The sequence below is a fragment of the Sus scrofa genome, chromosome 1 (genome assembly GCF_054392235.1).
Source record: "Sus scrofa isolate SSC_HxYL_T2T_F1_AM1 chromosome 1, Sscrofa_HxYL_maternal_Yorkshire_Landrace_v2.0, whole genome shotgun sequence".
NCBI classification, from domain to species: domain Eukaryota; kingdom Metazoa; phylum Chordata; class Mammalia; order Artiodactyla; family Suidae; genus Sus; species Sus scrofa.
In genome coordinates, this window is record NC_139383.1 from 178,117,738 (window position 1) to 178,130,819 (window position 13,082).

The following is a 13,082-nucleotide window of genomic DNA, read 5'->3' on the forward strand; positions in this document are numbered from 1 at the left end:
GGAAGTGGTTTTCTTGCTTATCTCCCCAGCTAGACTGGGCCCCCGGGCCTGAGCACAGGTCCTAAGAGCACTCAAAAATGTTTGTTGACTAAACAGATGAATAAGCCACGCCAGCTGACTTGCTCTTGTGCCTGAATCCTCCCCAAAGATGAGCCTGGCCTTGAGTCACCGTCTGACAAGATCTGTTAATGGGGTCATTGCAGACAACTGCAAACCTTCAATGTCTGAATCAGCCATTGCAGGTGCCAAGGGGTTTCACTTGCCTCTGCCTCCCACCTCCACCCCACCCCCCTCCCTGGGCTCCCCATCCAAGCTGATGCTTGTAAAGGAAACATCTTTTCAAGTGAGGGGACTGTGGATTTGGTTTCTTTGTTGCCTGGAAACTGTTGACATCCCAAGACATTCTGTTGCCTTCGCTGGGTAATGAAAAATTGATGACTTTTTTCTCTGTCAACAAACTCACAGCCTGTTCACCTTGGCTGGGGATGGGTGGGAAGCTTGCTCCTTGCTCCGCAGCTGTTTGCGTTCTTTCAAGCTGTTGGGTTTGCTTTACTTAGGGGTGGGGGTGGAACCAGAGACAATGGGCCCCGTCGAGGGCCGGCTGTGTGCAGGCGGCCAACACGAACATAGAGAGGGCTGGTTTTACTTCCCTCAAGTGCTCTTTCTGTTCTGCCAAGTGCCTTCCGCAGCTGATCCGCAGCAACTCTCTTTTCCAAGGAATATTCTGGGCACACCCTGCCCAGAGAACTTCCCTGGCCTTTCCAGCCCTGGATCCTCCTTGCCCTGGGGGCATCCTGTAAGGACTAAGCCCATTTCCAGAGCCTCTGCTTTCTCCCCTGGGCGGTGCATTAGCCTTGCTGCCCCTCCCTGAGGGCAGGCCATAGATTTCTCCCCACAAGCATAGCAAATTAGATTTAGAAAGGGTCTCAGAGAGCATTAGTGGAAGAGGAGGTTCAGAGTGGCAAAGTGATGTGGCCATCCAATTTGGGACTCAAACCCAGGGTGTCTGTCACTCTTGCCCCACATCAGGTTAAGACCCCTCAGCCCTCACCTCCCAGCTTGCCTCCCATCTGCATTCTCATAGGCCTCCTTGGCTGTGACAGCCTCAGCTGTCCTGCTCATGTGTCTCACAGAGGGTGAGGGCCGAGCCCAGGCCCTGGCATCTGAGCACTGTCTTTGGGGCACTGGCCCTGTGGCTCTCAGGCCCAAATTATGCCTCTGTTCCAGCTAAGTCAGGGGATGCCCCCTGAGTCAGCAGCGGGACCTGAGCCTCAGGATGGCACAGGTAGTGCCCTTGGGACTGGATTCCTCAGGCTATGACCTCAGGCTGACCTTTTGCACAGTGGCCATTTGGACTCACAGTGTGGTCCCTGAACCATGCTGGTTCATGAAATATTGACCTGAAGACAGGTACAGGAAGAATTCACTGCCTCCTCCAGAGTCAGCATGTAGAGACTTTTACAGCCATTTGACATTGCCACATCATTCAAGCAGCACTTCATTTCTTAAAAAACTCATTTTTATTGCATTTTACAAAAAGCATTGGTCCATGACAAATTGGATGTTGAAAAACAGACAGCTTGGTCCTTCTCCATGGATGTGTTAGGAAGCAGCACTGCTTCTGACTCTGTTTTCCAGCTTGCACTGGGATAGTTCCCAAGGGCTGTGGTCCTGTGAAGTTCTCCTTTGGGGCAGGAGGGGGCGACAGAGACATAGAAAAATCTGACCTTCCCCAAGCAAGGCCAGTTGATTGCCCAAGCGTCCTCCATTTAAGCACTTCTGGATGCTGGGACTTAGGCAGAAAGGAAGTCTTTCTTCTTTCTGTTTGCCTCAGCCGAGAGAACCAGAGAAATGTCCAGGAGGGCTGGCCACATGGAGATGGCAGGAGAGTATGGATCCCAGCCTGGGGCTTTCTTCCTGGGCAAGAGTGGTTATGGCTTGGGTATATAGCACAGGAGCCTAGGGTTCAATCCTGGCCCCTCCTCTTAGTTGCTTTGAGATCTTGGGAAGGCCACTTTATCTCTCAGAAAGCCCAGTTTCTTAAAACATAAAGGGGCCAAGTTTATGGACTACCCCTTGGGGCTCTTGGGGGATTAAAGGAGATAATTCACATAAAGCACTTAGCACTGTGCCTGGTCTGTATAAACAATCAGTGTGTTCACTATCATGGAAGTCCCATCATGCCTTGCTCTCTTGCACTTTCTGTGAGGTTGGGAAACACTTTCATTTCCAGATGGGCAAGTGGAAGGTGGCCAGGCTCCTTTCTACCTATCGGTCTGGACCTTGAGACACAGTGAGATTTGCTTCAGTCCCCACTTCTTCCAGGAAGTCTGCTGAAATGAGATGCAAACCCCACGAGTTTTCTCATTGTGGTCTCATTTTTCTAATTACTACATTTTTTTTTTTTTTTTGTCTTTTTGCTATTTCTTTGGGCCGCTCCCGCGGCATATGGAGGTTCCCAGGCTAGGGGTCGAATTGGAGCTGTAGCCACTGGCCTACGCCAGAGCCACAGCAACGCGGGATCCGAGCCGCATCTGCAACCTACACCACAGCTCACGGCAACGCCGGATTGTTAACCCACTGAGCAAGGGCAGGGACCGAACCCGCAACCTCATGGTTCCTAGTCAGATTCGTTAACCACTGCGCCACGACGGGAACTCCTAATTACTACATTTTTTTTTCTAATTTCTTCCTGCTCCACATCTCCCTAGCCCTGTGCTCAACTACTGGGTACTTCCTGGGTACTGAGACCGCCGCCTGCACAGAGGTAGGCACTTTTGTCTCCAGTTGTTAGATGAGGGAACTGAGACTCAGTTTACACACATAGTCTGTAGGCCTCTGAAGAACTGGAGTTGGGTTGCTGAGCTCTAGTGTCTGACATAAAGTCCAGAGGTCTTCTCTGCCTGCTTTTTGACAGGAGAGTAGGATGATGTGGGGCTTTGGGGGGCCCTTTAGGCACAGACCTTAAAGCCCAGAAATAAACAATTTTGTCTCTGATTTGCTCCAAACTTAAAGCACTTTCAAGAAGACGGGGGAGTTAGTGGGAGACTGGGCCTCCTATTTGGGGAACCCCCAGGGTCTCTGTTAAGGGACAACCCCTTGGCATTAAATGGTCTTGCGGAAGAGAGTGGGAGTGAGCAGCAGGGGGCGCTGTGACCCAAGAAGAGGGCTGTGGTTTCCTGGGAACAAACCAGGGCTCTGACTGCTCTTGAGCAAAGATCAGCTGGCTTCCCGGGCAGCAGGACAAGCCCATGGGTCCACTGGGAGGGGGGGTCTTCCACCTGAGAGCTGAGAACTAGAAGGATCTCCAGAAATCAGTCAGAATGCACATTGTGAGCTCTGATTTTGGAGCTGGTGGACTTGGATAAATTATGGGATCCTGGGCAAGTTGCTTGACCTCTTGGAGCCTCAGTGGCCTCATCAAAAAAAAAAAAAAAAAAAAAAAAAAAAAAAATATATATATATATATATATATATATATATATCTTGGAGCTGCTGATGATGTTTGTTCATTTCCTAGCATGACGCCTGGCACCTTGTGAGCGCTCGGTGCATGGCAGCTATTACTGTTATTGAGAGACACGTGATCTGCTGGATAGTCCCAGAGAGCTGAGGCCCCTGCCTCCCAAGGCCTGCTGCCCTGTGCTGCTCTGCCCCCTGCTGTGGCCTTTCAGTGGGCTCACCTCTGGGACACTGACCTATGTGGGCCTCCTTCTGTCCAAGCAAACTGCCTATGCCCCCAAGGACACTGCTTGTTGCCCGAAGCTTTTGAATCCCATTTGGCCAGGGTACTTGCCTGAGGGCGGTGGGAGGCCACGTGGCTCCTGCCTTGCTGTGGACTTGCTGTAGGTCCCTTGCCCTCTCTGGGCCTCCCTTCCTCCATGCATGGCTGGAGATAAGCGCCAAGGTTTCTCTTAGTCTGGCATCAGCCATTTAAGAATGTATCCCCATCCTGTGTGTCTGGAGGTAGGGAATGGGGAGGCTCCCAGCTAATGCTCATGGCAGAGACAGCTGGTGGCGACTTTCCTCAGCCAAGAAGAGACCATGGCCTTCTTTATGTCCAGCTTTCCTCTCCTGTGTCCTTCCACTCACGTGGTGCCCATCAGGGTTGAGGGTCCCCACACTCTCTCCTCACCCGTAGCATGGCCCACACTTAAGAAGCATCTGATAGATTAGTTTCCTCTAAGGTGTGAATGACTGGGAGGGCTGGTGTTACCCATTCTGAGGGCACTGAGCTTGGGCAGGGACAGAGTTTTAATCTAGAGAAATTAAACTCTATTTATGGAATCCCAGAAAGAATCTTTGAAGCTGGACAGATGTTGCCTCCATTCAAATCACAGCAGCCTTCAAATCCTGGCCTGGGCTGTGAGGTGGGGCTCCTAGGACAGCTGGTTCAAAGCCCATGGCATAGAGCGATCAAAGGAAAATGAATGAACTGGATTGCATCAGAAAAACTTTTGTACTTCAAAGGACATCATCAAGAAAGTGAAAGGACATCCCACAGGATGGGAGAAAATTTTGCAAATTACGTCTGATAAGGGACTTGCATCCAGAATAAAGAACTCTTACACCTCAACAACAAAAAGACAAATGAACCAATTTAAAAATGAGAAAAAAGAATGTACACATGTATGTGTAACTGGGTCACCATGCTGTACAGTAGAAAAAAAATAATGTATTGGGGAAATAAAAAAAATAAAAACAGAAATAAAAATAAGCAAAAGACTTGAATAGACATTTCTCCAAAGCAGATGTATAAATGGCCAATAAGCAAATGAAAAGATGCTCCACATCCTCAGTCATTAGGAAAATGCAAATCAAAACCTCAATGACATACCATCTCACATCCACTAGGACAGCTATTATCAAAAAGATAGACAGTAACAAGGGTTGGGGAGGACGTGGAGAAATTGGAGCCCTCACACGTTGCTGGGGGAATCTCAATGTGGTCACTTGGGAAAAAGTGTGACAGTTCCTCAAAAAGTTAGGCATAGAGTTACTGTATGACCCAGCAACTTCTAAGTGTACACCTCAGAGAACGGAAGACATACATCCACACAAAAACTTATGCACAGGAGTTCCTGTCGAGGCTCAGCAGTTAACGAACCTGACTAGTATCCATGAGGACATGGGTTCGATCCCTCGCCTGGCTCAGGGGGTTAAGGATCTGGCATTGCCGTAAGCTGTGGTGTAGGTCACAGACTCAGCTTGGATCCCACGTTGCTGTGGCCGTGGCGTAGGCCGGCAGCTGTAGCTCTGATTTGACCCCTAGCCTGGGAACCTTCATATGCCACGAGTGCGGCCCTAAAAAGACAAACAAAACAAAACAAAAAAAACCTTATGCATAATGGGGGTGGGGGAGGGGGAACTGGATGAAGGTGGTCAAAATGTACAGAATTCCGATAACAGGCACTAGGAATGTAATGTCCAACATGGTAAATATAATCACCACTGCCGTACATTCTATACCAAAGTGGCTGAGACTAAATCCTAAGAGTTCTCATCACAAGGAAAAAAGGTTTTGTTCTATTTCTTTAAGTTTGTATCTATCCAAGATAATGGCTGTTCACTACACTTACGGTGATAATCATTTCCTGATATAAGTCAAACCATTGTGCTGTACGCCTTAAATTCATATAGTGCTGTATGTCAGCTACATCTCAATAAAACTGGAAGAAAAAACATATACACCAATTTCACAATAGTATTATTCATAAGAGCCAAAAAGAAGAAACAATTCACTTGAATCAATAAGATGTGGTATAACCATAAAGTATTAGCCACTGAAAGGAATGAAGTACCCATACGGGTTACAACATGTGAAACTTGAAAACATTAAGTGAAAAAGGCAGACACTAAAAGCCACATATTGTATGATTCCATGTGTGTGAAATGTCCATGCTAGGCAGATACAGAGATGGAAAATAGATGAATGGTTGCGAGGACGTGGGGGAGGGAAGGATGGGGAGCGACAACTTACGGGAACAAGGTTTCTTTTTTGGGGGGTGATGAATGTGTTCTGGAATTAGACAGAGGTGCGAGTTGGACAACTTTGTGAGTATACTAAAAGAACAATTTATGCTAATTTATCCATGAGGTGGGAATGCCCCAAGGGGTACTGAAGATGTTTGATAGGATTTCTTTTTTCTTTTCTTTCTCTCTCTTTTTTTTAACGGCCACACCCATGGCACATGGAAGTTCCCAGGCTAGGGGTCGAATCAGAGCTATAGCGCCTAGCCTACACCACAGCAACAGAAATGTGGGATCCAAACTACATCTGTGACCTACTCTGCAGCCTGCTGTAATGCTGGATCCTTAACCCACTGAGCAAGGCCAGGGATCGAACCTGCCTCTTCGTGGATACTAGTCAGGTTCTTAACCTGCTGAGCCACAACAGGAACTCCCACATGGGAGTTTTTATGGTGGCGCCAGTGTTGAGGAGGGCAATACTGGCCTGTGAGGGACCAGGCTTGCTTGATATTTTGCAATGCGGAGGGCCAGCTCATGGTGAAGGATGACCTTGCCCTCCAAGTGACTTTTGAATGTTTCTCAGGACATTGATGTAGATGATTATCTGAGCTCTAAACTAAACTCTGCTTTACATAATAAACAGCAAGCATATTTGCAAGGTTTTAACATACACTGAATTTCCTTACCATGTTCGCTACCATGTAACCTGCAATGATTGTACAGCATCTCCTACTTAATGTCTGTAATCTACTTCTGAAAATGCGATGTTTCATGTGAGAATGCTTCTGGAAACATCTTTCCTTTCCTTTAAAAGTGGAACATTATATTGTTATCTGTCAACCCCAGTCCCATAACCAATTTCCTAGGTCTAACTAAAACAGAGTAAAATGCTTATATATACAACAATCAGGTTAGGTTGTAAGATGCTTAAAGCTCTGCTTTCTGATCACCTATAATTAACAGGGACATTAACAAGCAGTTGCTCTTTAAAATAGAAAAACAACAAGGACCTACTGTATGGCACAGGGAACTATATTCAATATCTTATAATAATCGATAATGGAAAAGGATCTGAAAAAGAACATATGTATGCATATACATATATACACGCACATATATTTAACTGAATCACTTTACTTTACACCTGAAACTAATACAACATTGTAAATCAACTATTCTGCAATTAAAAAAAAGGAAAAAAAGTGTTCCCCTAGGACGCTTTGTCAGATAAATCCAACCTCCATCCAACCAGGGTGCATGGGTGACATGCTGATCTTTGTATTTATGCAGCTTCTAACCAAAAGGACAATAAAATCCTCTTTGCAAATAAAACAAAAATAAGAACAAACAACAACAACAGAAAACAAGCTCTGTACACAGGAATCTGGCCTCAGGGCCAGCGACAGCCACTTCATTACTTTCATGTTTTTCAAAACAAAATTTGATTCAGACCTTCTACTAATTGTATTTAGAATGTATCGACTCTTTCCCCGCACCCTATTTCATTAAAAATGTTGTACTGGGAGTTCCCATCGTGGCTCAGCGGAAACGAATCCGACTAGTATCCATGAGGGTGCGGGTTCAATCCCTGGCCTCGTTGAGTGGGTTAAGGATCTGGTGTTGCCGTGAGCTGTGGTGTAGATCGCAGACACGGCTCGGATCCTACGTTGCTGTGGCTGTGGAGTAGGCCGGCAGTTGCAGCTCCGATTCTAACCCTAGCCTGGGAGCTCCCATTCGGCACAGGTGCGGCCCTAAAAAAAAAAAAAAAGTATTACATTTTGGAGATGTACACATGTATCTTTTTCTCCTATGTAAATGCCAGCCTCAAAGCATTGTATTGAAGACACAGGCGTGATCTAAAGGGAGAGGGTTAACTGGGGGCATGGTGTGCAGGACAAACCTGAACTTGATCCTCTCTGGACACTGGAAGGAGTATGATTCTCGGTTTGGAACTTGAAGGATCTTGGAGAATGTCTCTCCTTCAGCTCATAGGGAAGAGACCAAGGAATCTGACTTGTCCAGGATCACAAAGAGCCTGTGGCAGAAGCTGGCTGGGAGTCCAGGCTGCTGGCAGTGGCCCTGAGCTCTATACCAGGACCTCAAGCTAGCTTTGGAGCGGCCTGTGGAAATACCTGCTACCAGACAGGTTTGGGGAACTGGTCATTTTGCCTTTGTGTGAGTAACTTCCAAACAACAAGTAATGTACTATGCTGTCCCTGCCTTTGCAAAGGAAGGATCAAAATGTTCCTGGTAAACATGCTGCCCGGCAATTTACAGAACTCAGCCCAATGTCGAGACCAGGGTCAAGTCAGGGATGTGGCAACTGAGCAGAGAGGCTGGGGGTGTTGCTGGAGACAGGGAGAGGCTAAGGTGTGCTGCCCCCCACCTACTTTAGATATGCAGATTCATCCTGTTGGGAGGCAGGTCTTAGCCTGGGTTCTGCAAAGGGGAACCCAAGTTTGAGGCCTGTGTGGGAGGAGCTTCTTTGAGAATGTAGTGTCCAGGAGGCAAAGTGCAGGGTGGGTGAGTGACACAAGGCAGGGGGAACCAGTACCAGATGGAGTTGCTCCTGCTCTGTGTCAGGGGGCCTTCTGCAAAATCCCACAAAACAGGTCTCAGAACGGCCTGTGGGAGAAGAGGGGATGCTGTTTATTCATCCCCCTTTGATCTGGGGGTGCCATGGGGTTGTCCATGCCACATTGCATTCTGCAGCACCCAGTGGCTTCCTGGGCATGCTCACCTCCAGGCAGGCATGGCCGGGGCAGGAGGAGTGGGGAGGGGGAGTGGGGTAGGGGGCACCCATGAGAGATTTCAGGCTGGTGGCACCTTCACAAAACAGAGCAAACCTAGTGGGGAGTGGGTAGCCTTGGGGCCCGAAGGGGTAAGAAGTGAGGCTGAGGGGATGGCAAGTGATGCCAGGAATCGATCAGCCCAAGGGGCTGGAAGGGATAAACCTGGGGGCAAATCAGCAGTGGTGGAGCGTGTGAATTCCAGAACACACTCAGTGTGCCGAGGCCTGTGCGCAGTGTCACCATGGGAGGTACGAGAAAATTCCTGGACGCAAGAGACATGCTCTGACCTGCTTGTTGGTCTCTGCACAGGCTGTTCCGTGGTCCTGCCATGCTCTTTCCCTCCCTCACATGCCTCACCCACTTAACTCTGCTCATCCTTCAGATGTGAACTCAGAGGTTACTGCCCAGTCTCTGTTATTGGCTCTGGAATGCCTCCTTAAACTGTCTGTATCCTTGTAATACTACCATCATTTATAACATTGTATTTATCTGTGGGATTATTCAATATAATATATTTTTCCTTCCCTAGACTGCAAGCCTCAAGCAAGCTCCTGGCAGGACCAGCAAGACAGAGGGTCGACCTGATCACCCTGAGGTCCCTGTTCCACTGCCATTGCTTTGGCTTCTCAGCACTCTGGAAACACCTAGCCTCTGCCCCTCTGGGTCTCTGCTCAGGCAGTGCTCTCTGTAGGGAGGGCCCCCTCTGCAATATCCCCAGGACCACAGCCTATGGATTCAAGAGTGTGGCCTAAATGTGATGTTCTGCAGAAGTCTGCCTGGTGTTACTGTCTCAAGGCTGGGAAAAAAAAAAAAAAAAAATCATTCCCTCTCCTATTTTTTCCCTGGATTTTTCTCACTCACCTTTCTTTCTTTTCTTTTCTTTCTTTTTTTTTTTTTTTTTTGGACTTTTTAGGGCCACACCAGAGGCATATAGAAGTCCCCAGACTAGGGGTCGAATTGGAGCTGCAGCCACAGCCCAACGCCAGATCCAAACCGCATCTGTGATCTATGCTGCAGCTTGTGGCAACGAGGGATCCTTAACCCACTGAGCGAGGCCAGGGATCCCACCTGCATCCTCATGAATACTATTTAGATTCTTAACCTGCTGAGCCACAACTGGAACTTCTCACTCACCTTTTTCCTCCGTCTCCTGCCATCTTCTCTCTGCCCCCTCCCCCCCCCCACGCACACTCTTCTACTCCCATCTGCTTCCTTTGCACTTGTCCTACCTGCTGAATTCCACTGGGCACCCCTGAGGGCAGGAGACATGTTCCCTCCATGTTCCTGTAAGCACCCCCCACTCCACCACTATGTCTGGCAGGAGCACATGTAACTCAGATGGCAGCCAGAGACCCCAGCTCCTGAAAGCCTGAATGAGACACACTGAAACCTCGCTCTGTCCCCTGCGAAACCCAAAGCCCTCTAAGATGCAAATTCCTGCAAATTGTCACTGTCCACTTTGGCTCCAGACACCTGCTTTTGTGGGACCTAATTTTCCTGCAGCTGTTGCTTTCTTCCTCCTCTGGAGTTGACCCAAACACAGGGACTGAGTCTTTTTCCTTGCTCTTCCACTCCAAAGCCACTCAGAAAATAGAAAACTTACTGAAGGTTCTTGGGTCACCAGGAGGTGTCTCATTGACCCCCACACGGTGGTAACCTCAGTAATATTTCATGTTTTGCATTTCAGTTTTTAAAGAGTTTCGCCAGCTTCCATGCTAACTGGCTATTCTCCCTGCCCTCTCTTGGGATCAGCCTTCTCCACCTTCTGAGCGCAGACCCTTCGGCTCTGAAGAAAACAAACTAGATTTCTCCTGGCCCCAGCCAGCTCCTCAGGTGAAGGCCATCCGTGTTCTCAGAAAACCCCGGGGAGGGGCGGGTTTGCGGGGGTGGGGGGTGGGGTCGGCTGTGATGCAGCCCATCCTCGGCAGGGGGCGCTGGAGCAAGGCTTACAGGGGACCCCAGAGCCCCGCCCTCACAGTCCTCTCAGGGTTCTGGAAGCCTCCGTCCTGTTTGTTTGGCGTCCCTGCCGGAGGGGCCTTCCCTCATGTCAGCTCCAGTGGAATCTGGCACGGCTTCATCTGTGGCTTGGAGTCAGATCCCAAACAAACCGCCTTTCTCGGGGAGACAAACACCCCGGAACCCACTAATCTCCTTCTCTAGGGCATCATGTTGCTCTCTGCGATCTTAATCTCTCCTGGCAGGCCACGCTGGAAAAAGCATCCAGGGGAAACCGGATCTTTCTGAACACAGCCAGGACTGCCCCCCACCCCCCCAACTCCCTCACCCCCCTGGGGATGCCCCACCAGAAGCAGAGGTGCTTCCTATCACCCAGCCTGCTGCAGCCCCACCAGCAAAAGCTCACGAGTGCTCACGGTCTCCTTTCCCTCCTCTGCCTGCCCCAGGGCTGGGGTTTTGGGCCCTGGGGCTCAGTGAAGGGTTTGTGACTTGTGCCCCCTCTGCAAGGAGGTGGGCATGTGGGGGAGGGGGATGATCTGGGCTTTGAGGACCTGGGTGTGCCTTCCTGCTCCACCAGCCGCAGGGCAGGACGGCTAGATCTAGGTCATGGTGGAGCTGGCTGGCTGCCCTCAGGCAGTCCACCAACCCTCTGCGCCTCAGTGTGCTCATCTGAAACCTGGGTACAATAGAGCCACTGCTGCCTCACAAAGCTGTAGAGAGCTCTAAGGAGAGGAGGTTGGGAAAGTGCCCAATGAACTTCAGTTGGCCCTTGGGTTGCCATTAACAGTACTGACTCACAGGGGAGTCCCTCTCCTCTTTGGGCCTCTGATGCCTCTGATGTGTTAAGTGAAGGGAGTAGACGACTGACCTTGAAGGTTTTTTCCAGGGGTCAGTGTGTTGCAATGTGATTAAAATTTTTTTTTTTTTTTTTTTTGTAATGGCACAACCTTCTCATATGGAAGTTTCCTGGGCCAGGGATTGAATCTGAGCAGCAGCTGTAATCTAGACCACAACAGAAACTGCTCCCCACTGGGAACTCCTGTGATGTGATTTTTATACCAGTTGTATTATGCTATATCTTTATGAAACTGTAACTTCTACATAATAAAATGTGCCCATTCTAGGTATACAATTCATTGAGTTTTGACAAAGCCATACATCACAATCAATATTCATTTTAATCTCCCTAGAGAGTTCTCTTGTGCCCCTTGTACAGTCATCTGCTTTCTGTTCCTACAGCTAGAATGTCATATAATGGAACCCTACATATAAACTCTTTCAAGTCTGGTTCCTTCCAGAAGTCAGCATGTGTATGAGATTCATGCATGGTGCTGGGTACATTAGTTGTCTGTGCCTTTGTAACACTGAGGATATTGCATTGCATGGCCACACCACAATTTGTTCATCCATTCCTCTGCTGTTGGATATTTGGGATGTTTTGGCCTTTTTCCTGATTTTTGGCTATTATGACTGAAGCTCCTAAGAACATCTGTGTACAGGTTTTTGTGTGAACATAAGTTTTCATTTCTCTAGTGTAAGTACCAGAATGTGTATTACAGAGTCATATGTTCACTACAGTTGGCTCCTGAGCAGTATGGAGGTGAGTGGCACCAACCCTCCACATAGTCTAAAATTGGCATGTAACTTGTAGTCAGCCCTCTGTATCTGTGGTTCCTCTCAATCTGTAGACTCAACCAGCCATGGACCATGTAGTACATAGTATTTACTACTGAAAAATATCCACATGTAAGTGGACCCCTGCAGTTAAAGCTCATGATGTTCAAAGGTCAAGTGTCTGTGTTTAACTTTGTAAGACTCTGCTACACTGTTTTCTAAAGGGGCTGGACCACTCTGCACCCCCACAAGGAGTGTTCCAGTTGCTTCATAATCTCATCAACTCTTGGTATTGTCTGTCTGGGTTCCTTCCAGTTGCTTCATAATCTCATCAGCTCTTGGTATTATCTGTCTGGGTTCCTTCATCCTACTGATCCAAGGCCTGCTGGTGGATGCCTGCCATCCTCCTGGGCTCTCCTGCCTTCTCTGCCCTGCTTCTCAAAACTAGCACATGTAGGCCAATGGTCTGGGTCGGGGGTCAGGGGAGACATGGAAGCTTCTAGGCTCAACTTGTTTTGGAGATCTGGCCTGAGTTGGAATTTCAAATGTAGCCTTTCAACTTAGCAAAGCAGATAGGCTGGGGCCTTTTCAGAATCACTGGCTCCTGCAGAGACAAGAATTTTTTTTTGCTCATTTTAATGGCTATTTTCTACTGATGGAGGGCTCTGCTCAAATGTCACCTTTCCAGAGAGGCTGTTCCTGACCACGAGGGGCAGACCATACTTCATGGGGCCTGAGGCTTCTCTAATT